This window comes from Neophocaena asiaeorientalis, unplaced genomic scaffold, assembly GCF_003031525.2.
Source record: "Neophocaena asiaeorientalis asiaeorientalis breed wild unplaced genomic scaffold, Neophocaena_asiaeorientalis_V1.1 scaffold470, whole genome shotgun sequence".
Classification (NCBI taxonomy): domain Eukaryota; kingdom Metazoa; phylum Chordata; class Mammalia; order Artiodactyla; family Phocoenidae; genus Neophocaena; species Neophocaena asiaeorientalis.
In genome coordinates, this window is record NW_020173714.1 from 1,811,287 (window position 1) to 1,838,879 (window position 27,593).

Below are 27,593 nucleotides of genomic sequence, written 5' to 3' on the forward strand. Positions count from 1 at the left end.
ATGAAAAGGCCAATATCAGGAACTCATTTAGAATCAACAGTATCAAGCTACCCAAGCAGGTATTAAATAGTGAAGCAGTCAGCCGAGAGGGAATAAAAAAAGAAAAAGTGTGAAGTATCTGTTGAAAACACAGTTGTAAGCAACATGCAGTAACTGTGAATGGCTGAGAAATCACAGGAGTTTTATAGACCTGCTGGGCATATCTTACGAGAGGAATTTGGGGGGGGGGGGGGTTTTTGTTTTGTTTTGTTTGTTTCTGTGTGTGTGTTGTTTGTTTGTTTTCAACAAAGTACTTGCCTAGGTCTGCAAGCACCACAAGGTCTGGGGGCTGGAAATGAAAAAAAAAAAAAATTGAAGCCTGTTAAAGATGAGAAAACTAACTTTTATTGCTAATTTGGGGCACAAGTAATAATCATAATAATCATCATAGTAACAATCATAGTAATAACAACTGTGAGAAAAAGAAGAAAAATAGTTGCCATTAGTCACTGCTTTTATGAAAGCCATCTTATTATGCAACAAAAATGTATTTATCTATGTGTTCTTTTCATATTAGTATTAAATAGAACACTCCAATTCAAAGTGGTTTGTGCTAAAGGAAGAGTGTGTTTTCTTAGGTAATTGAAAGGCTTCAGGTATGGCTGATTCCAGGCACATAGCCAATGCCATCAGAACTCAGAAGTTTTTGCTCTCCTTTCATGGGGGCTCCATCCACAAACAAGCTTTTCCCTTCATACTGGCAAAAGCTACAAGCAATTCCAGGTATGAAACCTATTGTCTCATCAAGCCCCCCAAAAGCTCTTCAATTCTTCTAATAAAAAAAAAAACTGCAATTGAGTTCCAACAGCCCTGATTCTCCTTTCTTGGGTCACTTGCCTTTCTGTTACTGAAACAATGCCTTGGAGAACCTGGTCTGGTGTCAAGCCCATCTGACTCATGTGGAATGAGGAGGAAAGAGGGTTCAACAGGAAAATTGGGATGCTGCTGTGAGAGTTTAAGTGAATGATTGCTAGGTAGATATGGATATCTTCTATACTCTCTATTGGAAAGAAATAGGGAAAGAGGAATTTGGGGCTTTGATTTGAATGATGCTAAATCCAGACCAGGAGTCAAGGTTTATGAAATACTGACATGCAAGAGGAATTGCATAGCATTCTCTTATACAATACAGAGATCAAACAAGAGTGAAGAGGGCTTAGATTATTAAAGAAAAATCTCCTGTGAAGTTCTGCTTGCTTTCCTGAGGTTATCAAGGACTGAGCTACACCTATATACAATTCATTGTGTTGGGGAGGGGAAGGTGCATGCAAAGGGAATAAATGGGTATTGCACAGCTCACTCTCTGTCCTCACAACAAACTAGCCACATGTATCTTTTTTTAATCACCATTTTGGCGGTGAGAAAATAGATGAGAAACAATGTAAAGTCCCCAAATAACCCATCTTATACATGTGGAGCTAGAATCTGAACCAGAACTGGTTGACTGTAAAGCAATTTCTAAGGGAAAACCCACAAATATCCATATCCTACTAAATGAAGTATAGGAAAAAATGTTTAGCTAAGGCATTTACATTAAAGTGTCTTTCAAATATAAGATTTTAAAAATCATAATCAAGTTCTCAGGTGGAACTCACCAGTAAAAAAAAAATGCATAAGATTTTGATAAATTCATCCTTGTTTTGAAGATATTTGTAACTAAGGCAGAAATGTTAACAATCCATATTCTAAGGTGAAAAAGATTACTGCTTAGCAGTTTGTGACGTTTTTACAAACTGACTTATTGATTTTAAGATGTGGAAAAAAATTTAAGTATTTTTCAAACCAAATTCATATTTAAGAGAGACGGAATCACACTTTGCCTCAAAATGCAGTAAATTGAGATTGAGAATTTGAATCTTTAAAAGCTGAACTCTCTGGGAAATGCCAGAAATATAATTATTTAGAATCTGACTGTTTTTGCCTCACATTGAGTAGTATTTAGTCCTTTCTCCCCTCCCCATCTTTTATTTGTGGCTGATGTGAGGGAATATTTGAAATGTGAAAAATAACCTTTTTTTTTTTCTGTCTCTGATGGTGTTACCATATGGCTTTAACATTTGGTTCCATCCTTTTCACCCTCCTACAATTTATTTATTTTAATCACTATTTGTGATTAGTAAAATGAAGGGCTCTGAGAGTCTATTCCTGGCTATATTCTCGCTCCACAGTTTGGCCCCTGATTATTCAATTTCTCATAGCTGCAGAGACTGCCATCTTTAAGTGAGCATAATGTTACTCACCAGTTGAATGAAATCCTTAAAAATGATAGTTCCTTATATTTTAAGAGAGTTTCTATTATCTGTGGGGTTTTTGCCCCCTAAATTCCAAAACCATCTGTGCCTTCTCATTTATGACCAAGACTTTTCTGAGTTTTGAATTTGCTTAGAGCTGACAAAACACAACATCTGGATATCAATTCAAGGAGGAAGGCTCATTTGAAAGCTTTTTAATGCCCCTGGACCACAATGAGATCAAATTGAAGACCATTTTTTTTATGAGTTGAGTGCAAATTAATTAGAAACATGTGGATTAAATTTCTCTTAAACCTCAAAGGGAATTTAAATACTAAGGAAAAGTGCTTTGCAAACTGCTTCTTGGCTTCTGCCAAAGTCAGAACACTTGAAAAAAGAGTTGGTGATATCTACTGAATTCAAATATACCCAGTATTTTCTTCGCTGGTGTATAAAGAACATTTTGATCTTTGAATAAAAGGGAATATAACCAAAGATTTGCAAGTTTCATATCCAATAATGCTTAATCTTCAGTCTAAAATAAGCATATTCCTAGAATTCATATAGCCTTTCCTTGTTTTTTTTGCTGCTATTTTTTTTGTTGTTTAACAATAGCCCAGAATATGAGTGAATGACATCACTGTACTGGTGTAACACAAAATCTCTCAGTCATTTCATATACTTTATTTCAGGGATGGGGGAAATTGATTAATAAAAATTTGTTTCAAATTTGTGAGTACATACTTTTTTTTCATTAGTTAACCTTATTTTGGGGGGTTAAAAAGCTTTCCTGACTAATGGAAAATAACTACCCGCCTCCCGCACCCCCCTGAATACATGTTAGTCTCCTAAACACTCATTTTATAACCAATACTGTCAAAACGACCTGTGTGCTTTTGGTTATGTGGAGGGGGGGTATGTGTGTGCAGGGACATGTAAAAGCAGTGTTACTAATATTTCAACTCACGACAGCGGACCCTGAGGCCCCTGTACACACAGATAAAGTAACTGTTCAATTATCTGCAGGGAAAACTTAGCCATGACCATGGACCTGAGTGAAGTCTCTGCAAAGGACAGCTCTGAAGAGGGCAGAGTGAGGAAAGCAATCATCAGTGTGGGAGCTACAATTTTCCCAATTTCCTGAGTTGGAAGCAGCTTAAAATGATCCTTTGCTGGTAGCCGCAAAGTCTGGCAGTGACGAGTAATTCTCCCCTCCTGCCCTTTCCTCAGAAAGCCTTGATTTACTCTTATCCTGAGGGTAACGAATGTCATGACATGTCTGCAGCCTTCCTTATCACCACCGCTAATAACAGATTCCCACCTGGAGACAGCACCATGAGAACAATTTTAAATAAGCCTCTTCCGGCACAAACTGATTTTGTAAAGCAGACTCCGTCGTTAAAGCAAATACAAACGTGCCAGCAATAACTCCAGAAATCACTTGACAACATTAAGATAAAACCTTATTACTGACAACTCTTTTTTCTTTCTCCACTACATCTTACATTTTAACATAAGACCTTCAGAGACTCCTGGTACTACCACTGTCTCTACTCAGGAATAATGCTAAAGGATGTAGTTGTTCATCTTAGTCAGAAAAGAAGTCCCACGAACACACCTCTTTTCTGAAAGAAGAGTGAGAGTTGGCTAGTTGGAGGTGGAAGGGGATCAGTCAAAACAAACACTCCCAAATTAAGGAAAAAAATAAGAGACAGTCTCAGAATGTAAAGATGTGTTTTGTGAATAATAAAGCTGATATTTAATATGCTACAGTAAAAGATACAAACAGGCTTGCCCATCCTCTGCCTCACCTGAGGGAAATCTACAAAGAAGACAAAACCTTATTTTCACAGCCTTCCACTTAACCCTGGCAGAAAGTACTGAACAAAAAAGTAGAGCAGAATAGCCCCCATTCAAATGATACACCTAACAAGGGGAACTCCACTTCAGTGCGGGGTGAGGAGTAAACATGATGCAAGAGAACGGGTGAGTGCAGGGGGAAATGCCTCCTTCTAGAAAGCGGAGAAGTGAAAATGCCCTCCCCCCACCCCATGAATTTTAGTGAAACATAATTTTCACACGTTTGCTGAAAATATGTGTTGGATTATCACAAGAACAACTCAAGTACTGTGAAACATTCCTGACCAGTTACAATACAGTGATTGATTTATTACCACTTTTCTTTTCCTTTCTTATGCTGCCCAGTATATTCATTAAAGGAAACATTATGTTGCTTTTTATTTACATTTTATAAAACTCCTCTGGAGCTCAGATCTTCACAATATTTGCTTAGTTATAGTTAATAAAGAAAATGTCTTTTACACAATCTGAATGCCAGATTTTAGTGGTTTCTGATTCCTAACCCCATCCTGAGACTACATTGCCCCTTATGACAAAATACAAGAGAAAAATTCTACGTCCTTGCTGTCAGGGTCACTGTAGAGTGGTTCTCAATGAATGTTCCTGTGAAAAAGTGGTTTTCCACAATTTGCTTAAGTCTTCCATCTTTAACACTTCACAATAATAACCTATAAAGTTTTTCCAATATATGTATTAGAATTGCAAACAGTTTTTCTGCAATTGGTCACTAACCACTGGCAAAATGAATTAACAAGCAATGAATGAATGAGAACATTGAAATAATTACTAGAAATAATCCAAACACCATTCTTTGTTCCCAATATGGAGTATTATGGACATTTAGTAACATAATTTTACAAATAAAAACATCATTTATTCAAATTATGGAAGAATATATGCTAATATTGCAATGCTGAAACTAGAGAAAAATGATTTGTTAGAATGATTCCAAGACCTATATAAATATAAGGCTGTCATTTACTTATTCCTTCACTGAGCAACCATTTATTAAAGGCCAAATGACTTGGAAGAACACAATGCATGAAGAATACACAGTATAAACTGACAGAATAACTGGAGAGGCAGTATCTAACTTTTATTGGCCACTAATTTAGCAGCCACCAGCTAAACACTTCATATATTGCCTGACTGAATTATTAGAACAATATTAGAAACAAACAGAGATACTATTACTAGTATCAGAGATACTAACAGTTAGAACAAGTAAGATACTATTATTAATTTACAGATGAGGAAACTGAGGCACGTATAGGTTAAATAGTTTATCCATGGTCACACAAGCAAGGGTGATCAGAGATAGGATTTGAATAAAAGCTATTTCCAGAACTCTTAATCACCATGCCCTAGTTCCTTAGTGACAGAGATCTAAAACGGGTCACTCCTTTCTAACACATTGAGCCAAACTACAGAAAATTGAGATGGCCAGACATCTTACTAACAACAGCTGCTTCCACTCAGTGGCTAGAGAGCCTCTTTCAGCCCTCTAATTTTAAATGTGTGATTTCTTGTGCAATGTATCCCATTGGTGGCATGGGTTGTGCATAGTTATATGAGGGGTCTTGGCAGGACAAGACTGTGTAGATTGCCCAGGACTGAGCTATAATTACAGTGATGTGAAGCTCAAGTTGTTCTTCAGTGTGTCCCATGCTCTCCTCCAGGTACGCAGTAATCAACTTATCAGCTGTGGCAATTATTTGACATACTTTTGTTAATACCTAAAGGAATTGTATTTTTTGTGATACTCCTTTTGTCTGCATTATTTTTTTAAAAGCCTTTAATATGGCATCTGCTCTAGTTTGAGACCTCAAGCATAATCATATACAAATTATTGCTGTTCTTTTTTCTTAAGACCCATTTTAACCCTTTGAAAAGATATTTTTTGTAGAGAAAACGTGCTCTGAATACAAGATCAACTTTACTTTTCAGAGTTTTTTACTCGACCTGCACAAAGAGAAAAGAAAGGAACTACTTTTCATGATTTATTCATTAAGTTCCCAACAGCAAAGAACAGACTGATCAACAAGGGTTTTTATTTCATATGCATCAAGCAAATGCCAAGTGCTCTTTACAATCCAGTCAGCTATAACCTCTTCTGTGAAGACCTCCCTGACAATTACTACCCATACAGTAATGTTGATCACTGCCTCATACTTAGTCCTTCTGTAATAGTGATACTGGTCTGTAATCTGTTTGTTAGCTGTTTTTCCTGCCAGACTGTGCACTTCTTGGAGGCAGTACGTATGTCTTATTTATCTTTATATCCCTTGTTCCACCTGAAGAGCCTGGCAAGTTATTTCAGCTCAAAAAATGATTGTTTAAATAAAGGATAGAAATCAGTGTCCTGCAGACACAATCTTAATAAATGTCTTGAAATGTTTTCTGTAAAACATTCTCCTGAAATTTTGCATTTGTGATGTGTTGGAGGTTTGAAAGAAAAGCAGAAGTAGGAAAAATCAGAGAAAAATAATAAAAATAGACAGTATTTGTTGACTGTCATCTAGCTGCTAGATATTCTGTAAAGTGCTTTTCAAAGATTGTCTCCATGTATCCTCCCAACATTGTCGTGATGAGAACTTTTATTATGCACTCCCTATAGAACAGGAAACTGAGATGCACAGAGATTAAAGGACTTTCCCAAGAAAGCACAGTAGGCTGAGAAGTTGTGGGACTGAATGTCAAACAAAGCAGCCTTACTCAGAAGCCCACACTTTCAACCATCACATACACTCTCTCCCTGGGAAATGGGGACACTTTTGGCGTCTAGATCCAGCAGAGGAGCTTGAAATGAAGTCAAGGCAAGGCTCACTAAGCAAGAACTTAAAAGGCAAGGAAGGTGTGGAAAAGGACAGCTGTGATGGGACAGCTGCAAACCCAGAACTATATCTGCAATTTAAGTGTAGAACCCATCAATCATTCTCTTCTTTAATGTCTGCTGCAAATACTCACTATGCATCTGAATTCCAAGCTCTGTCCTAACCCCTGACCCAAAGCCGAAGGAGACACAGCACAAGCCCTGGGGGGGTATCACAGTGTGACAGATTTTTACTCTAGAGCTGCAATGTACAATGTAATAGCCACTAGCTATATATGGCTACTTAATTTAAATTGTAACTAAAACTAAATAAAAATGAACATTCTGTTCCTCTATCTCTGTCACCACATTTCAAATGCTTAATACCCACTTGTGACTAGTGGTTGCCACATAGGACAGGACAGATATAGAATATTTTTTGCATTGCAGAAAGTTGTATTGGACACTGTTGATCTAAAGAACCACATTTAAGGGCAAGAACTCTTAAATCAGAGAGACAAACACCAGCTATACCTCTTTGGGCAGGATACTTAACATCTCTATACCTCAGTTTCTAATTTCTCTATCTGTAAAATTAATATAATACTTGCCTTTGAGGGTCACTGTAAGGATTATCTTAGCTAGTTCATATAAACATTTTGAGCACCTGCTTATTAGTATATGTACTTAACAAATTGGGTTTTAAAGTTATTGTCACACTTATCACTAATAAGTTATTCATATCTTGTAAACAGTGGTTTGTTTACAATATGAACCCTGATAGACCAGGACCCCCTTTTCAATTTACAGATGAGAATAGTTAATTCTATGAGAAATTACTCACATAAATCAGATTCACATGAGTGGGATGTCAAAAGCATGATTCATGACCAACACATGTGCTCCTGTCACATGCTTGACTACTCTTGGCACACAACTTCTGGCATTTATATACTAAATATGATAATATATTATGATATAATTTATATAATAGGAAAAATTCTTTGTTATATGAGTGAAACAAAATGTATATGATAAATAATAAGAGAAGGAAAGCGAACAGACACTAATCAGATTATTTACATAAACAAAGAGCTACTTAAATCTGGCTTGGCCGTAACAGAGATAATTGAAAGACTTCACCATCCACAGCTTTTCAACTGCATTTGCCAGTTAATGGGCTGGTTTCACTTAACATGTACACATGAAGTTACATTTAGATGTCTGGGATAAATCCTGCTCAATGGAAAGCACTGGAAGGGGGTAATAAAGAGTACCAGAGCATCCTGCATAGAAACTGGAAAAGTGGACACCTTGAGTAAATAAGAGAGGCCCCATGAATCCACTTTGCACTGATCTTAAGGCAATCCATTGAGTAAAATGCTGAGCATGTGCATTGATACTATTCCATATACTGAGCAACTGAAATTCACTTATGCATATATGTTCGTAAATGCTGCTTAACTTAGCTAAGCTATTGCATTTGCAACTATTTTGCTACCAGAACTACCACACATACCATTATTCATTCAAGCGATAACTGTGTTTTATCTCCTGTAAAATTATTTAGTTACTACTTCAATGCTGATGTTCAACTTCTTACATATGTAAGATATGTAATAATGAAAACAGTGAGAAATTATTGTGTGCCTATTCTATTTCTGGGACTTGAGACTCATATTATATATGAATACACATAGAAGCAAAAAAAGCAAAGCAAAACAAAAGAATGAGTGAATAGATAACGTTTGATTCTGCTATTTGCTAGCCATGTTAGCAGAAGCACATTAGTCAACGTGCTGAGGCTCAGTATTCCTATTGGGATAACTTCACCTACCTTTATTTTTTAGTGAGGATTAAACTATATCACTTAAATTAGAAACTAAAATTATGAAGAATAGTATTACAATGTGACCCTCACAAAAATCTTGTAAGGTAAGTATTATTATCTTTTATTTGCACTTGAGGAACCTGAGGATCACAAATCTAAAATAGCATGTCCAAGCTCAAAGCTGTAAAAATGATACCTGATAAAATGGACCATTTATACCCAGATCTGCCACATACCTTCCATTGCCCTTAAAATAATACTAAATGTTGCAATGAGGTAATACTGAAGATATTTTAATGTAATGTTGAAAAAATAATCTATAAATTCTATGCATCTACAGATAAGGAGTAAAAGGAATATGAAGAAAATCTATATGCTGGTGACTCCAAATTTACATTTCTAGCAAGGATCTCTATCCTGAACTTCAGATTTTTATGCAAGTGTTTCCATGACGCCTAGGCTTGAATGCCTAATAATCATCGCAAAATTAATATTCCTAATATAGAACTCTGGATCTTACCATCTTCCAACCTCCACCATCTGCTCTAGCATTGTCTTTTTCTATCTCTCTACTGGGAAATTTCATCCCACCAGTTGTTCAAGCCTACACCTGTGAGTTATCTTTGATTCCTCTCGCATCCCATATCCAATTACTCAGAAAACTCACTCAATGTTGTCATCAAAATATATCAAGAATTCAATCACTCCCTACTTCCTAACTTACCTCTCTACTTCCCTTTAATTTATTCTCAGTAGAGAAGTCAGAATGTTTCTCCCATCTCTTTGAAAGAAAAGGCCAAAACCCTTAGAATAATGTGCAAGGCCCTCTCCAACTCTCTAGCCTCAAATCATAGGACTGACCCCTTGGTCACTCCACTCTGACTGCACTGGTCTCCGTGTCCATCAACAGGTGAGGCATGCTTCTACTCAGGGCCAGGCACAGGTTGTTCCCTCTGCCTTGAATACCCTCTTTTCAGTTATCCAGTAAGGTCAAAATTATACCTTCCTCAAGTCTTTGTTCATACTTTCTCACTGATCCTTTCCCTTGCCACCTTATTTAAAATTGCAATCCCTTTACCCATACACACACTCCTTATTCCTCTTCTCTGTCTTATTTTTCTCCATAGTAGCATATGTGTAGGTATGTGTATATAAATATAAATATGAATATAAACATAAATATACACAGGCACATTATAAAGCACATAATGTATTATTCTCTGGGAATAGGATAGAATAGGATAGAACATGACATGATACGTATTCTCTTTTTCTCCTTACTAAAATTTAATCTCCAAGAGGGCTAAAATTTGTTATCTGTTTTGTTAACTTCTTTATCCACAATGCCTAGAATAATGACGCGAATATTACATGTGTTTAACAATCATTTGTTAAATGAATGAATGAATACACAAGGGAAAAAGATGTTACAATGGTAGAATGACATTTCATTCTCCCTATTTTTCTACTCTTTTATATGAGCAATAATTGTTTGCATTTTAAATGCCATGTTTCGTTACATGATAGAATTTACTTTTGAGTTTCTATCACCATGCCTGTAATATTTCATGTCTCTCTGTTTCCTTGCTTTGACTTTAGGAGCTCTGCTTTTGGCAAGCACTGGAAGAATCTAAAAATGTCCATTGTTTGAAAACAAACATTTCATGATAAATGTAGTAACAGTTAATGGTTTACTAGTAGTGGGAGCAGAACAATCACTCATTGGGGGCATTTTATAATTAATGGACCATGATTGATTCTGTATTTGTACTCTTTTTTTTTTTAACCCTCAGAAAAACCCCATGAAATGTCCATAATTAACAGAGATGGAAACTGAGGTTCAGAGATATTAGATAATTGGCTTAAGATTACAGAACTAGTAACTGAAAAGTTGGAATGTTAATGTTAACAAGTCCTTATCCATATAGTCATTAGCATCTTTATCTCCAAACATTAAAGTACAATACATTGAAGATAATTTAATTTGCACAATACATACTTGTTAACACAACTGACTATTGTATGGATTGAACATAATCAGAAGGATTACAGTTTTCCTATATACTACTACAGCAAAGTTTTTAAAATAATTCATAGTTCTCAAATGAATTCCCCCTTTTTGAACTAACAATACGTTATTCTTTGTCTGCCTGTATTTTTTTTTTTCCTGCTGCTAAAGGTCTTATCAGATAAGCAAGTGACTCTTTACACAGCCTGAGTCTCTTTCTAAAGAATGGTCTCACTGCCTTGAAAAGGACTCATAATCACTCTGTTCCCTTTCCTTATATATGTTTGCTGGACTCCTTGGGGAGGCTTTGAAATTCTGACACTTAGTGTAAGTGCAGAGTGTTTGCCAAAAATATTCTTTGTTGGGGAGGCTGAGGACTTTTTTTTATTTACTTATGGACACAGCATATTTTATAGCCTCTCAGAGTGAGGAAATGACAAAAATCGAAGGTAAAATAACTTCAGTTTGTGCAAAAGGAGATGGGGAAACTTTGAGAAAGGAAACTCCTTAAGAATTAATCAAAGTGGCTTAAGAGGAAATGATATTTACTGAACACCTATTATGTGCCAAATCTTGTATAAAGTGCCTATGTACATTTTATATGTGTTTGCAACAAATCATTGACGTGGATGTTATCCCGACCTTTTCTTTTAGATAGTAGCATTGATACTAAAAGAGTTTAATATCTTTTTCAAAACCAACTGCCTAAATATCTCTTCATTTTGAAAAACATGAGCTTCTAGATTCAAATACGTAAAAGTCAGGAGAATGCAAAAGGTAAGAATATTGTTTACAGATGTGATTTACTCTTTCCCTCTTTTTTTTTTCAAATACTCTGTATTTTTTTCCCTTTACATCCTTGCTCCCCTAGTTATTGTATAGTCATATTATTTATAGGATTCTAGAGGAATAGGAAGCCTTTTAAAAGCAATCCTGGTGAAATCTCCCTCTTGTTGATCAAATAATTATCATTTGCTTAATAATTTTAAACTTTTCATTAAACCTCAATTTATTACGTATATCCTGCCAAAGTTCTCTAAAATGTAAGCTAAGGCCAAGATGGAGTAGCAGGTGCCACATTTGTCGTTTCACTAAGAACAACAACACAAACAGACAACATCTACGAAGTAACGTTTTCCAACCTTGCACCCAGGACAGCGATACCTGAATGAAGTAAACTCTGTGACTGTCCCCCTGGTTATGACCTCATGAGGGCTCCCAGACTGCAGCACTGAGAGGCAAGACCTAGTCACAGCCTAGCAATCTCACTGAACCGAGAAGATGGAGATGGAAGGTTGGGGGATGTGGTGCAAAGCCTAAAATTAAGATCCAGTATGATGTGCTGCTTTCATACCTGGTGAATCCAAAAGGGCCTCAAGTGGTATAACCACAAATTCCCCTTCCAACTCTGCTCTGGTGGATGAGGTCCTCTAGCCAAACAACTTCCCTTATTAGTAAGACCAGGCACAGTTCTTGTTTGTCTTTGAGTAGTGGTTTTCAGTTTCCTGACAGCCCATGGAATTATTAAACACACTAATCACAACCTACCACAATAACTAAGAGCACACCCCTTAGTACTACAAAGCCTGTCTCCCATAGCCTCTAGTTGTTCACTCTGTCCCTGAGTGCCACCTCTATATGGTCCATGTGGTGTGCTGTGTGCTCCTCCCCTAAGCTGTGAGTATATGTGACTAATAACGTATGTGACTATGGTCGATCTCATTTATCCAGTGTTGGGTGATATGTGTTTGGTTACTTCCATAATTCTAGGGTGAAAATCCCTTCCTCATCAATGGGGTAATTAGGAGGTGATTAAAAGAAGCAGGCCAAGATGTGAAAGGTTTACAGGTCAAAATACTGGAGAGACAGGATCTGCACAGAAATAAAACAATAAAGTTCAGCAGAGCATTTCCTCAAATCTTCATCTCATGACTGACAAACACACATTTAAGGGAAACAACTTGAGGGCAGGGAAAGTATCATGCAATCAGAAAGGAAACAAAACTCTTAATTCACAGCAAATCCAACAGAGTACTTAGAAAACTCAGCAATATCTCAGTAGTGGGGCAAAATTAGATGTAGATTAGTCTAATCTAATGCTACTTAACACAGCTTAGAAGCAATCTCGAAAGGATTTCTCAGTAACATAACTGTGCTCCAGAAGGAAGCTCAAGAATATTTATAGACATACAAAAATATTCAGCAGCAACAAAGTTAAAATCACGATGCCTGGCATTCCATCAAAAACTATGAGGTAAGCTAAGAATCAGGAAAGTATGACCCAGGAGGAGAAAAACCAATCAATAGAAACAGACTGAGAAATGACCCAGATAATAGAATTATTAAATAAGGACATTAAAACTGTTACTATTATATTTCCATATTCCAAGATGAAAGGGGAAATATTAAACATAAGTAGAGACATGAATGATATGAAAAATAAATTGAACTTCTAAATGTGAAAACTACAGTGTCTGACATGAAACACACTTGTTTGGATTGAAAACAGGGGGTGCTTCAGAAGAAAAGATTGGTGAACTTGAATACACAGCAACGGAATCTACCCAAAATGAAACACGGGGAGTATGAAGACTGTGAAAAAAGTGAATGTATTATCAGTGAGCTGGGGGACAACTTCAAGTGGGCTACCACATGTGTAACTGGAGTCAAAGGAAAACAACTCAGGGCAGGAGGTAGAAAAAAAAAGACTTGAGGAAATAATGGCTGTAATTGTTCCAGGTTTGATGAAAACTACAATTCCACAGATCCAAGAAGCTCAACAAATCCCAAGTACAGAAAACAACACAAAAGCTCATCTTAAACTGCTTAAAAACAGTGATAAAGAGAAAATCTTAAAAGCAGCTGGAGAAAAGTGATATGTTTTGAATAAAAGAATGAAGATAAGAATGATAGATTTCTCATCAGAAGCAATGCAAGTCAGAGGAAAGTGGAGCAACTACTCTACTAAAAGAAAACACTATCAACCTAGAATTGACAACATAGTAAAATAAGCCTTCAAAAATGAAGATGAAATAAAGACTTTCTTAGACATCTAAGGCTAAAAGAATTCATCACCAGCAGACCTGTGCTGCAGTAAATGCTAAAAGGTCCTTCATGCAGAAGGAAAATAATACCAGATGGAAACAGGTAGCTACATAAAGCAATTAAGGACACCAGACATTATAAATATATAATTATAACATACTTTCTCTTCCTTTTAATCTCTATAAAATTAATTGAATGTGTGTAGTAAAAAATAGTAACAATGTATTGGGAAGTTTATAATATATTTAGAAGCTAAATGCATAACAACAATATTACAAAGGCCAGTAAAGAGGCAAAAGAAGTAAACCACAGCAAGGTCTTATGCTATACATGAAGTCACATAATAAATACTTAAGTTATAAGTTAAAGACATACAAGAAATGATGGAGACTTGTCAAAGGGACACAGGAGCAAACTGATGGGGCTCCCGTTCTGGGAAAATTTTAGCATCAAAATAAATCATAATTATTTAGATTATAATCTATTTAATAAATTAGGACTCTGAGTCTGTACTGATACAATAAATAGACACAAAATAAATAGTTAAGGAAGAGGAGAAAGCTCTAAATTTCAGGAACCGTTTTCATCAATCATACTCATTGACAGTGTCCTGTAGACCCAGTCTAAATTCCACTTTCTATTATAAATTGGTAAACCAGTTCAAAAAAAATGAAAGGCTCCTTAAACTGTACAGACAGCATACTTGATTGAAGGCATGAAATAAAACCTCATTTATCTGTATTTGGAATTTTTCTTGTTATTGCTCTTATTGATTCAGAAACACAATTTTTCATTTGCTTAAACATTTCTTGTCTAAATCTTTTTGTAATCTTCATCAAAATGTCTGCTTTCATGATACGCCTAGTCCAGCTTTTAAATCCAAGGAAAAAAATCATACGATTTTGATAAATGGACACTCAATTGATTCTCCAAACTTTTAAAATGCAGCTATGTGCTCAACAGTACTACTGAAGCTGATCTATTCGTTTTTATTTTAAATCCAGAAATAACTGCTTATGTGTGAAACCACCACATATGATCTCTTTCTACCTCACAACTGACAGAAATCATATTTATTGTTACCTCTAAATAAATAAAATAAAATTACTACTCTCTCAGGACTAGCTAAGGGAATAAGACAGAAAAGCCTTTTTAGAATCTCTTTTTCTTTATATCTGATACCACAAAATATCTGCAAAAAATGGCATTTCTAGTAAAATATAACAAAAACTTTGGACAATAGAGCCTTATCATATAGGTACCTGTAATAAGCCTCAGATATGCATGTTTTGGAAAAAAGAAAAAAATATATCCCAGATAGAAAGTGACAGTAGAAGAACTCTTTCTCCTTCCTTCTTTACATCCTATTTATTGATTGTCAAATATGTGCCAGTAACTGTTCTAGGTTCAAAATGCAAACTCCTTACAGTCAAGCTTCATATGCTGACCACCACTGTCTCACGTCCAATGATGTTTTATTGCCTGAATTAAATGTTATCTTTCTTTAAATAAAACTATAAAAATTGCTAAAGTGTACTCTAGGTGTTAAGACCAATACTTAATAAATACTAGTATTATTAAAATAATTAAGAATGACTTTTGATAGAGGTTTTAATAAATACAATTTCTGGGATTTATTTACAGACAGCTATTAGACATAACTCTGAAAATTATCTTCAGATAATAAGTCAATGAGATTCTTAGAAAGGATGTGCAGTAATCTTCATTCCCTTAGGAAAAGAAATTACCTGGTTTTCTCCCTAGATATATTTTCAGATGAAATTACAGAGGATAAAGACATATTGTTTTCTGAACCAAGAAGCTGAGCATTTTTGAGTTTAAAATTTATTATTGATGGCTGTCACAAAACAACTTTGTAATTATATGATAAAGAGAAAAAGAACATTTATATTTCTTTAGTTTGTTTTTTGACTGTAAAATCATTTAATCTCTCCTCCCTCAACAAAAACAAAAATGCATATCTAATTCTCAGTGTTTTTTAACAGACTGAATGAACAAGACAGTTAACTTAGTCACAACAGTCAATAAAATCCTAGAAAAAATATATTGAATTTCTCCAGATGAAATCATCATTGACCTTCTGATAAGCCTCACCTCACTCCTGAAAATACAAGCCTTCTAAGCCAAAAATATTATTTGATGTATTTGGTTATTATCTAGTGAATATGCTATCAAAATGTTAACATTACAATTTAAGATAACAACACCCAAAAAATAACTAATCCAAAAACTTCATGCTGTTTACCACAATGTTCATTGCAGCACTATTTACAATAGCCAGGACACGGAAACAACCTAGGTGTCCATCGACAGATGAATGGATAAAGAAGGTGTGGCATATATATACAATGAAATATTACTCAGCCATAAAAAGAAACGAAATTGAGTTATCTGTAGTGAGGTGGATGGAACCTAGAGACTGTCATAGAGTGAAGTAAGTCAGAAAGACAAAAGCAAATACCATATGCTAACACATATATATAGAATCTAAAAACAAATTTTAAAAAAATGGTTCTAATGAACCTAGGGGCAGGACAGAAAAAAAGACACAGACACAGAGAATGGACTTGAGGACCTGGGAAGGGGGAAGGGTAAGCTGGGAGGAAGTGAGAGAGTGAGAGAATAGCACTGACATATATACACTACCAAATGAATGTAAAATAGATAGCTAGTGGCAAGCAGCCACATAGCACAGGGAGATCAGCTCCGTGCTCTGTGTCCACCTAGAGGGGTGGGAGGGAGACGCAAGAGGGAAGGGATATGGGGATATATGTATACGTATAGCTGATTCACTTTGTCATACAGCAGAAACTAACACAACATTGTAAAGCAATTATACTCCAATAAAGATGTTTAAAAAAAAAAAAAAAAGAACTTCATGCTGGACTCCAGGATGATTTCAAAAGGGAGTAAAGTTAAAAATAAAGCAGCAAACAAATAAAAGGAAGAGTGTTTAAATAACAAACTCCATAGAATCAGTGAAGATGTATAAAAGAGATTAGAAAATCAAAATTTTAAAAAGGTACTTGTCCATTATTTCATAACACAGAAAATCATCCAAGTTATGAACAGTATGCTAGGTTCTGGGGCCTAGCAAATTCCTTGTTTATTTTGTTAACAGTAGCATACATTTCTAAAATTCTCATGCATTCAGAGATTTCTACTAAGATTATGATATGCATGCAAACAATCTGATATACCCAGAGAGTGATGCCCCAAATCTAGCCTTCCCAGCCAACAGAACAATGGAAGGGGGAAGGGAGAAGACAGATGTACCCCTGAAGGCCAGGGTAGAAAAGATGATAAACATACTTTAAACAAAGAATTGTAGAAGGACAACACTTGCATGATATAGTCCTAAGACTGTGCTTTCAATAATGAAGATGGAATCATCCATCTCAACTATTTGTCGGTGTGATTACCAAACTAGCATCTCACTGAGCATTGGTTAGGCTGTGTGGACTAAATACTTGAGCATGGAAATTACTGTATGTATGTATGAATTCAGCCTGGGATGAAGAGTTAGGTAAATTTGAGTAATTATTGATTAAACTTAAGTACAAAATTCTTAGAAATAATCCTGTCCAGGTTCTGGAATGAATAAATTGTCTCTATTCTAATCTGGTCTTTCTTCTTTTCAATGTGTTCCAAAGTACTGTGCTGCCCTGGTGTGCCCTACAACTGGTTTCTTTCACGTTTCAGAATCCTTACTAGCATTACTTAGGCCTGATCTTACAATTGAGCAAAATATTCAAGTTTGAAGTGTTTATCAATTGCTACCCATGTCTGCTCTACCAATACACTTCACCACCACCACTATAGATTTTTTCTCTCTATTCTAGTGAGTTTCAACCCTGCTTACACATGAGAATCAAATGGAGAGCTTTTAAAACTAATATTGCCTGAGCCCCATCTCAGGCCATTAAATCAGAATCTATGAGAGTGGGGCGCCACTATGTCTTTTTAAAAGCTCCCTCAGCAGTTAAAATGTGCAGCCAAGGTTTAGACCTATTGCTTTAACCTGAATGCCATACTCAGCGTCTTCTCTCTCTCGCTCTCTCTCTCTCTCTCTCTCTCTCCACCCCATGCTACAGTGATCACCCTGTTTATATTCTACTCTTCTGGTGTCAACTGTCACTTGCTACGTAAATTCCAGCTAAGGAAGAGTGTCCCGCTGTGATGAAGAAACACATGGGTATCACGATGTCATGATATATATGTGTATGTAACATTACCTCTGTCAAGGTGTTTTGTTTTCTAACAATTTACTAATCTATTCCTATACCCCAGACATTCATCTATCCATACATTTGTACATAATTTTGGGTCATTCAGAGATTCTGTACTTCAGACAAGAACTACCCCACCTCCTTACAGGTGACACATGGAAAAGAAAAAGCTCTCTTCCAAAAATGCTCCCTCAGCAGTTAAAATGTGCAGCCAAGGTTTAGAAAAACTACCCCACCTCCTCACAGGTGACACATGGAAAAGAAAAAGCTCTCTTCCAAAAAAATGGGAGAGAATTCTGCCTAATATACATACACCTTAAGGGGTAGAGAATCTTTCATTGTAATCCTCTCACCTTTTCTATCAAAAAAAGTTTTTGTGATAGGGCTATTTCTTGTTATAATCTTGTTATTATTAGGCTAGAGACAAGTAAAATATTTTAAAATGTATTAACATTACTGCCAACTTTAAAAATATACACCCAAGATGTACTTGAAAATGTGCCAAGTGTAAAACAAAACAAAAGTAACTTGAAAGAAATTCTGAAATAAATAACACTGACAGAAAACTGTGATCATAATAAAGGCCACTTTGACTAACCCCCAGTTCTAGTACCCTTCCCTGGGTGTAGCCAGAGTGTGCATGTTTTTCAAAAAATTTTTCCTATGCATTTACAAATATATACACACATATTGTTGCTGTATTTAGAACACATTGTTTTAAAACTCTTCCTCATTTGCTACTTGTGATTTCTTTCAGGTCAGCGCCAAGATGCTGAGAAGCCCTGTGCCTCTGGACCGTTCTAGAGCTCATTGTTGGAGCGTTAAAACATGCCAAAGCCCACAAACCAAGCATAAGTTGAGACGACACCCCAAAGGGATTCAGCAAAATTCATCACCACTTTACTTCTTTAGGTAACGCCTGAATGTGCTTAATGGGACATGGATTATTATGGTGATGGGAGGGCAGGTATCCATGGTGAGGAGACAAGAAAATAACTTCAAAGAAAATTCTTTGGAGCTAGAACTAGAACATCACATTGATGGTCCCATTATGTTGTTTTGCAAGATTACCTGACCAAGACCACACCCCAACTTCTAGATATTACTCTAGAGAGGACGGATTACGTGCCTGAGCGATTACGAGGGGGCAGGAGAGGTGGAACAAGTGATATTCCTCAGGGCAGTTTCTCAGTCTGTGGTCAATGAACCACCTAGACATAAAGAACAGCTGATGCTTGTTTAAAATGCGTAGGCCCTGGGCTTCCCTGGTGGCGCAGTGGTTGGGAGTCCGCCTGCCGATGCAGGGGACGCGGATTTGTGCCCCGGTCCGGGGGAATCCCGCGTGCCGCGGAGCGGCTGGGCCCGTGAGCCATGGCCGCTGAGCCTGCGCGTCCAGAGCCTGTGCTCTGCAACGGGAGAGGCCACAGCAGTGAGAGGCCCGCGTACGGCAAAAAAAAAAAAAAAAAAAAAAAAAAGGCCCCTCACTCTCATTTCAGACTCCCAGCCTCCAGCACCGTCCTGGCTTCAGGACGCCACCGTAGGAAAACCCAGAACTCACCTACTCCCACAGACACGCTGAATCCGTAGCTATATACAGAACAACTTCCGGAGGGAGGGGAACAACACCTAAAAACAGAGTCTGAGTGACTCCTACACCTCCAGCCAATGAGGCAAGGCCCCCCGTCGAAGAGGCCACCAGAGTCTGAGACACAATTGCTCCATAAACCCCACGTGCGGTGGCACAACCCACACCCTGAGGGAACTTGAAATCCATGCTCCTCCCTAAGGAGAAAAAGGTTTGGACCCCAGCTTTTAAGACCTGCACCTGAGAGACAAGCTCCCAAAACATCTAGTTTTCAAAACCAAGGGGGCTCCCATCCTCAAGACCCTGAGAAACAACACTTAAACGGCTCCGAGGCCACTCACCCGCCGCAGGGCTCAGCACACAGGTGGCACCTCCAGAAGTGCCTGGAATTTACGTGAATGAGGCTCATTTGTTCATCTTAAAGCCTAGCCTGAGGGACAGGCGTCTCTTTAACACAGTCTAGAGGCCTGAGGGCTTGCGGCGCAGTCTTCCAGCGCTCCCTCGATAAAGCTCCGACCCGCCTGGCGCCATTTTCTTTTTAACTCTAGGCTCCGCCCCTTCTCCCTCCTCCCAGGTACCACCCGCTCCGTTCCGTACTATCTACTACGTACTGTCCATCACGTATTGTCCATCGTATATGCGCATCAAATTTTTTCCACTCTAAGATCTTCAGTAGTTACCATGTTGACTATCAGCCATATTAAACCTCAAAAAAATGACCTCCTCTTATTGGACTCATAGCTTTAACGCTTCATCCTCGGTTCCGAAAACTATTAACATTCTTGTTAAGTCTAAAGAGACTGAAAAAAAGATTTAAATATTTATAAAAATCATTAGGAAATGTTGTCTGTAGGTTCTGCTGGGGGAACCTAGTGTACTGGGTATTTTAATTCTACGTGTGGGAATCGTGTAAATGTGGAATTAGCACAGGTCCTTCCCATTTTTCTGGTTCACTTGATCATCTAGGAGAGACCCACAGAACGTTATCCACGAGGTTTCACAGACTTGTAGGAATGGATCCATTTGTTCTTGCCACCTTGAGAAAGGCTGGGCTTTATGACGGGCAGCCTCTTATTTCCCTTCGTCAGCGCTGAGTGTGATCCCTGGGACCTAAGGCCCTCCTGGCTCCCTCGGCTTCCTCCAGTCCAGCCCTGCCCGTTGCTCTCTGTGTCAACCACCAGCAAGTTTTCTTTTTCTTTTTCTTGGCTGCGCAACTTGTGAGATCTTAGTTCCCAGCATGGGACGGAACCCCAGCCCCCGGCAGTGAAAGCACAGAGTCCTAATGACTGGACCGCCAGGGAATTCCCAAACTGCCAGCAGCTTTTGATTCAAGAAACTTCCTTTAAGGGAGGAGCTATTTTTCCTAAATGCAAATTGTTACACTGTAAGTTGTTAAATAAAATATTTTGTGCTCTCAAAAAAATAAATAAATAAGGCTTCTCCAGGACTCTGAGTGTATCACACCCCCTCCAACCTCCACACCCTAGTTCACCTACCCCCCGCACTGACTCCAGTCCTGTCCTCCTCCCACTGATATCCTCTACCTACTGGTACCCTCCTCCCACTTATCCTTCCCTCCCTCCTATTTGGCCCACCTCCCTTCTCCCCCCACCTGCTGCCCCTTGCCCCAACTGAGGGGCCCAAGTACCTCTGATCCATTCTCTCCCTGCAGTGAGGTGCAGTACATGGTGCTCCAGAATGTGGCCACCATGTCCACTATGCCCAGACATGTTTGAGCCCTCCTAGAAGAGGAGGCCCATCTACATTTCTACATCAGGCCCATCAACCCCACCCAGATAAGATCCTGAAGCTAGAAGCACTGACCAACCTGGCAAATGAGACTAACATCCATAACTTTCCTACGGGAATGCCAGACCTACATTCACAGCACAGACAGGGATTTTGTGGCAGCCACGGTCCAAGCAACTAACATAGGCTGAGTGGGTGACATCTGCTGCAATGACCTGGTGCAGCTACTGTCCCACTGTGATGAGCTTGTGGTCACAGAGTCAGTGGTCATCATGAAGAAGCTGCTGCAGATAGACCCAGCACAACATGAGATCATCAAACACTGGGCAAAGATCAGAAAACATCCAGGTGGCCATGGCGCGAGCCAGCATCCTGTAGCTCTTCAGTGAGTCCTGTGAGCAGGTCCCTAGGATTGCATCTGATGTCCTGAGAAAAACAGCCAAGTCCTTCACAGCAGAGGAGGACATCTTCAACCTGCAGGTCATCAAACCGGTTGGCCAAGCTTTACCTGACCAACTCTAAGTAGACCAGACTGCTGAGCGTGTATGTACTGAGTCTGGCCGTGTACAACAAGAACTGTGATATCAGAAACCAGGCGCACTTCACCCAGCAATTTATGGTCCCTTCGGAGCAGTGTGGGGCCCTCAGCTGCCATGCCAAGACACTCTTCATGGCACCCAAACCACTCCCAGTCTTGGAATTATTCTTCAAAGACCAGGATCACTTACAGATGGGCTCACTGTCTCATCTGCTCAATGCCAAGGCCACAGGCTACCAGGAACTCACAGACTGGCCAGAGGAAACCCCGGATCCATCTTTGTACAACTTGGAGATATGTGAATGGACCACATGATCAAATCAGGAGGAGAAGAAGAAGAAGGAGGAGGAGGAAGAGGAGGAGGAGGAGGAGAGGAGGGGGAGGGAGGGGGAGGGGAGGGAGAGGGGGAGGGAAGGGGGAGGAAGAGGAAGAAGAAGAAGAAGGAGAAACCTTTCTACTTAGCCTCTGAGGGGGACTCAGAGCTCACAGTCTACAGGCAGCGACCACCAGTTTGAGAGTGAATCATACAGTAAGAGCAGCGGCAATAGCAGCTCCAGGGAGTCTAGCAGTGAGTTCAAAAATGAAGACCAGGATGAGGACGAGGGGAAGGGGAAGAGCAGCGAGAGTGATCAGAGTGAGGAGGAAGGTGAGAAGAGGAAGAGGAAGAGGAAGAAAGTGCTCAGGCTCCTTCTCAGATGACAAGTGATTCCATCAATAGTTCATCAAAGTCTGAGAGGCAGCAGGGTCTGAGAAAGAGCAGATGGAACCTGCCTCCTAGAGGAAAACCAAAAAACAAACAAAAAACCAGTGGCAAAAGTGCCCCTGCAGCCAAGGAGATCTCCCTGCTCAACCTAGAGGACTTCACCCCTCCCAATATCCAACCTGTCTCTCCCCCCAGGGTTGTGTCTAGCAGTCTGGCTGCTGACCTACAGGGCCTGACACAGACTCTGCCCCCGCCGTGCCCTCACTCTCGATTCCAGTATTGGGTGTTGGGAGGCAGGAGCTGCTGCACCTTTTAGCTGGTGAGGGGCCATCTGTGGGCTACATCTTCAGCAGCCAGCCTTTCTCCCGGGACTCCCATGTAGTGGCTGTGCACATTTACTTCTTCAACAGCTCTGATACCCCTGTCAAGGGCCTGCATGTGAGCATGCCCTGAACTTCCTGCTGGCATTAACATCCTGAAATCGAGCCCTAAGCACTCAGAGAATCTGCCACTGCTGTCATGGACATTAATTTCTGTGACTCAACCTAGGTGGCCAGGCTTCCAGCTGTGAACAAAACCCAAGAGTTCTATGTCTCCATCCGGCCACTGGGGAACTGATGGCTCTGTGTTCATGAGTGAGAACGAGTTCAGGAACAGGGAAAGCTGACAGGCATGAACGAGATCACAGAGGAGCTCAAGCTGCCAGACACCTGTCAGAGTAACAATGTTGTGGTGCAGAAAGTGACTGCCATTGCCAACCTGGGTTGTGTCCCTTGTGGGGCCTATGGTGGGTAAAGGTTTGCAGGAAGGACACTGACCAGTGGGAGACTGGTCCCACTGAGCCTGGAATGCCCCGTCCACTGGAGCTGCCCAGCTGACAGTCAACAGTGAGAAGATGGTGATATGCTGGTGAAGGACATGGTGCAGGCTCTGATGCAATGACTCCCAAGTGCTATGACCTCTTTGGACCCCACCTGTCCCTCCCTCATGAAACCTGGGCTGTTAGCCCCTCTCTCTCTCTCTTTATATCTTTGTCTCTCTCTTTTTCTCTCTCTCTCTCATATCAGACTCCTCATGCCAGGTAGCATCCAGGGGGTCCTCTGTCCCTCTCTCTGGTCATTACCAGGCACGCCTCTCTTTCCCCTTCCCATGGGTTCCTTAGTGACCTGTGCAGAGGGAAACAGCAAATTCTTCCTTCAGTCCTCCTATTTTTCTGTAGCTATTATTGTAGCAAAATCTCAATAGAATGTCTTCTCCTTAATATATGTCATAAAGCACGTTATATATATTACATATACGATGGACATTAACTAGACTTATTGTGGTGATCATTTTACAATATATGCAAATATCAAATCATTACCATTGTACACCTGAAACTAATATAATGTCATATGTCAATTATACCTCAATAACAAACAAACAAATAAATAATTAGTGTCTTTCTGGACTGTAGTCCAAGAACATTGAATCAGGATATCTAGATATGAGCCTAGGAGCCTTCATTTACAAAGTGTCTGACAATTTTAAAGCATAGTCGAGTTTAAACCTGTAAACTTGACTGTAAAGTATGCCCTAGACACCTCTTGTTTTAGCAGTGTCCTCTTCTCTGCCCTGGCCTCTTCCACATGGGAGCAGCCCTTCAGAAAGAACCTTGATAAACTGCAATTGAGGTACCAGAGGAAACTACCAAAGAGCAAGAGAACTGAGATCTCTGGAGCCTGTACATTCTACAGTAGCTAGCTTACAACAGTTAACCAAATGAGTACCTACTAAGACACAGTCCAAGGGAGGCAATTCTGGAAACTCAGAGAAAAGTGGAATTTCTGACCTTAGAGTTTACAATCTGATAGGAGACAAATCTGCACATTGAAAGTATGTGAGGAGAATAGAAAATCGAATCATCCTAATTACTTGGGTAATTGTTTTAACTTTTACATCTATTTTGACTACAGACAGAAAGTCTGAATAGAGTCTTCTAACCCCTAGTCTAGGATTTTCCATTAAATATCCTAATGCATTACTATAATATAGTCTAGACTTTCTGGTCTCTTGCTTAGAAATTTCTTTTGATTTATTCTATGTATAAACCATAATATATTCTGGAATTTTAAGGTATGTATAGTTTCAAATATCCTGGATTATTTTGTCAAATTATCAAAAGATTTCAGAAATTCCATCACTTTTGCACTCAAAAATAATAGAAGACAGCTATTTTTTTTCATTCATTGATTCTAAGTCATAAATTGAGAGTCATGTATATCTTAGGATACTAAAGATGATTAAAACTTGGTGACTGTTCTCATGGACCACAGCCTCAGATAAGGCAGATGTATAAATGCCCATGAACCTTAATTTTGGGGGAAAAAAATCTATCTATCTAACTATATAAATCCACCTTGGAGAATATGTCTTATACCCTGTGCTTGGCAGATAATGATAATTTTAAAATGCACGAGAAGATGAAATTACTATACAAAAAGTAGTTCTCTCTAAGTTGGGTGGAGAGTGAGTGCACATTTTAAGCCAGCAGGGATATGGGCAGGTGACAGATAAGGCAAGGAATCTTATTTTAGCAATGGAGAGGTAAAGAACCTATAATGATCTATTCAGTGAAAGGAATGTGCTCCTTAAATAATCACTATGTGACATGCTTTTTCCATTTGATAACTAGATTAACCGTGACACAATAGGATTTAGGGCATGGGTGAGGGAAGGAAGAAGAGCTCTCAACACAGAATGGAAATAGGGCTAGAGCACAGGGTTGCCTGGCCCCCAAAACTACAGATATGTCATTGTAAATGGAAGCACCCATCAAAGAATTTTCAGCGTGGAATCCTGGGATGCCTTCATTTGTTACCCAGACTTCTCCTAGCTATGGCAGGAGCCTCAGATGCTAATTGCCACCATGAGTTCCTAGATTTACACACTGAACACTATGACATAATCCTGGAGGAATACAAGGAGATTGGGGAAGACAGATCTCTTCAGTCCTGCTGTGAGAGTAGAGATAAGCAAACCCAAAGCGAACCTGACAACTTTCCCTTTAATTGATTTAAATTAGGAATTTCTCCAACTTCCAAACTGTTTTCTAATTAAGTTCGATATGAATGATGGCCCATATTGCAGATGGTTGAAAGGTGAGTTTTCTAAAATAATAACGAAGCCAGAATGTGATCTAGTTTTCTGGAGGAGTAATCCATGCTATTCAGATGACATCTTTCAACATTTTGGGGAGGTGGTGGTGATTAGCTTATTTTAGGTTTTTAATAAAATGATAAATCCCCCTCAAAAATCCTACCAAACTCTAAGTCTCATCTTAAAAATAATTTTAATGAGATTTATTTTTATTCATTTAAAAAATTGATATGTGCTCATGAGAAAATATTTAGGATATAGAAAGTAGAAAAATAGGAAAAAAACGAGTACCCAGAATGACAGATATAGTCACTGATAAAAATTAAAATTTTCAGTATACTTTTCTCATAGTTTATAGTTTAAACTGTAAATAATTTTGATATCATATTAAATAGTGTACATATAAAATATATATCTTTTCATGTAATATAAAACAAAAGTTTCCATGATATTACAATATTTTACAAAGATGAATTTAATCCTCACATAGTATTTCTTCATATAAAGCATGCCATAATTTATTTGTCGACTCCTCTTTTTTCGGTTTAAAGTGTCATTTCCAAGTATTCAATATTTTGAATAAGGCTATACAATATATCAATGTGGACATTTTAACTTTTTATTGTTTTTGGTGTTTTTAGTTTGTTGACCTCTCAGGGTTTATTTACAGAAGTAGGATTATGTATTAAGGGTTGGTTATAAAAATATTTAAGAGTTTGATATATTGGGGGACATTTTCTGATAAGATCACCCCAATTTTTGCCTCACCATCAGGGTAAAACTGCCCATTTACTGCAAACATTCTCATATTAAATGTTCTGTTATTTTTACATGTGCTCATTTGTCTCTAATACTGAAGCTGGATTTGTATTTATTTGATTGCTGAGAGGTAGAATATTTCCATACGTACTTTTCAATCAGTATTCCTTCTTCTCTTATAAATTGTCTATTCAAATTTGTTTTACATGAAAACAATGTTGTCAATTCCTTATTTGTAAAGGATACAATGGGTTATGGATAGATTTTCAATAAAAATGTACATGAAAACTCAATCTTCTGTAGTTAGGCCACTCAGAAAAGTTCAGTAAAATCATCTCAAACAGCAGGAACGCCCTCCAACACACACACACAGACCCACACTGTCAGGGAGGGGAAAATTTTCCCCTCTATTCCTCTTGAGTTCTTGTGGCTGGACTAATCATAAAACTGACCAAGACAGATTAACAGGAGAAAAAGAAATTAATTTTAACGTGTGCACATAGAGGTCTCATAGGAATAGAACCTAAGGAATGGCCAAAGCAGGCAGCTTTTATACTTTTAAGACAAAGAAACAAATTTGTGAGGAATTAACAGGACAAATAAACAGGCTTTGAGTGATTAATTAGTGAAGAATCTAAACAGAGTTTGGGTTTGGAGTAGCAAATTAAAGAAATAACAAGGTTTGTTTACCGCGGCTTCTCAGCCCGAATGAATTTTCTTTCTTTTTTTTTAACTTTTTACTTTATATTGGAGTATAGTTGATTAACAATGTTGTGTTAGTTTCAGGTGTACCACAAAGTGATTCAGTTATACATATACATGTATCTATTCTTTTTCAAATTCTTTTCCCAATTAGATTGTTATAGAATATTGAGCAGAGTTCCCTGTGGTAGGTCCTTGTTGGTTATATATTTTATTTTTTATTATTTATTTACTTTTTACTGGAATATAATTGCTTTACAATGTTGTGTTAGTTTCTGCTGTACAATGAAGTGAATCAGCTACATGTATACATATATCCCCTCCCTCTTGAACCTCCCTCCCA

The 27,593-nt window shown here is 38.3% G+C and overlaps 1 pseudogene; it reads left to right on the top strand.

Annotated features, from left to right (window-relative positions):
* Window positions 1-23,593, top strand: part of LOC112403257 (AP-3 complex subunit beta-2-like) — a 52,124-nt pseudogene extending 28,531 nt beyond the window's left edge.
* The last annotated feature ends 4,000 nt before the right edge of the window (window positions 23,594-27,593 follow it).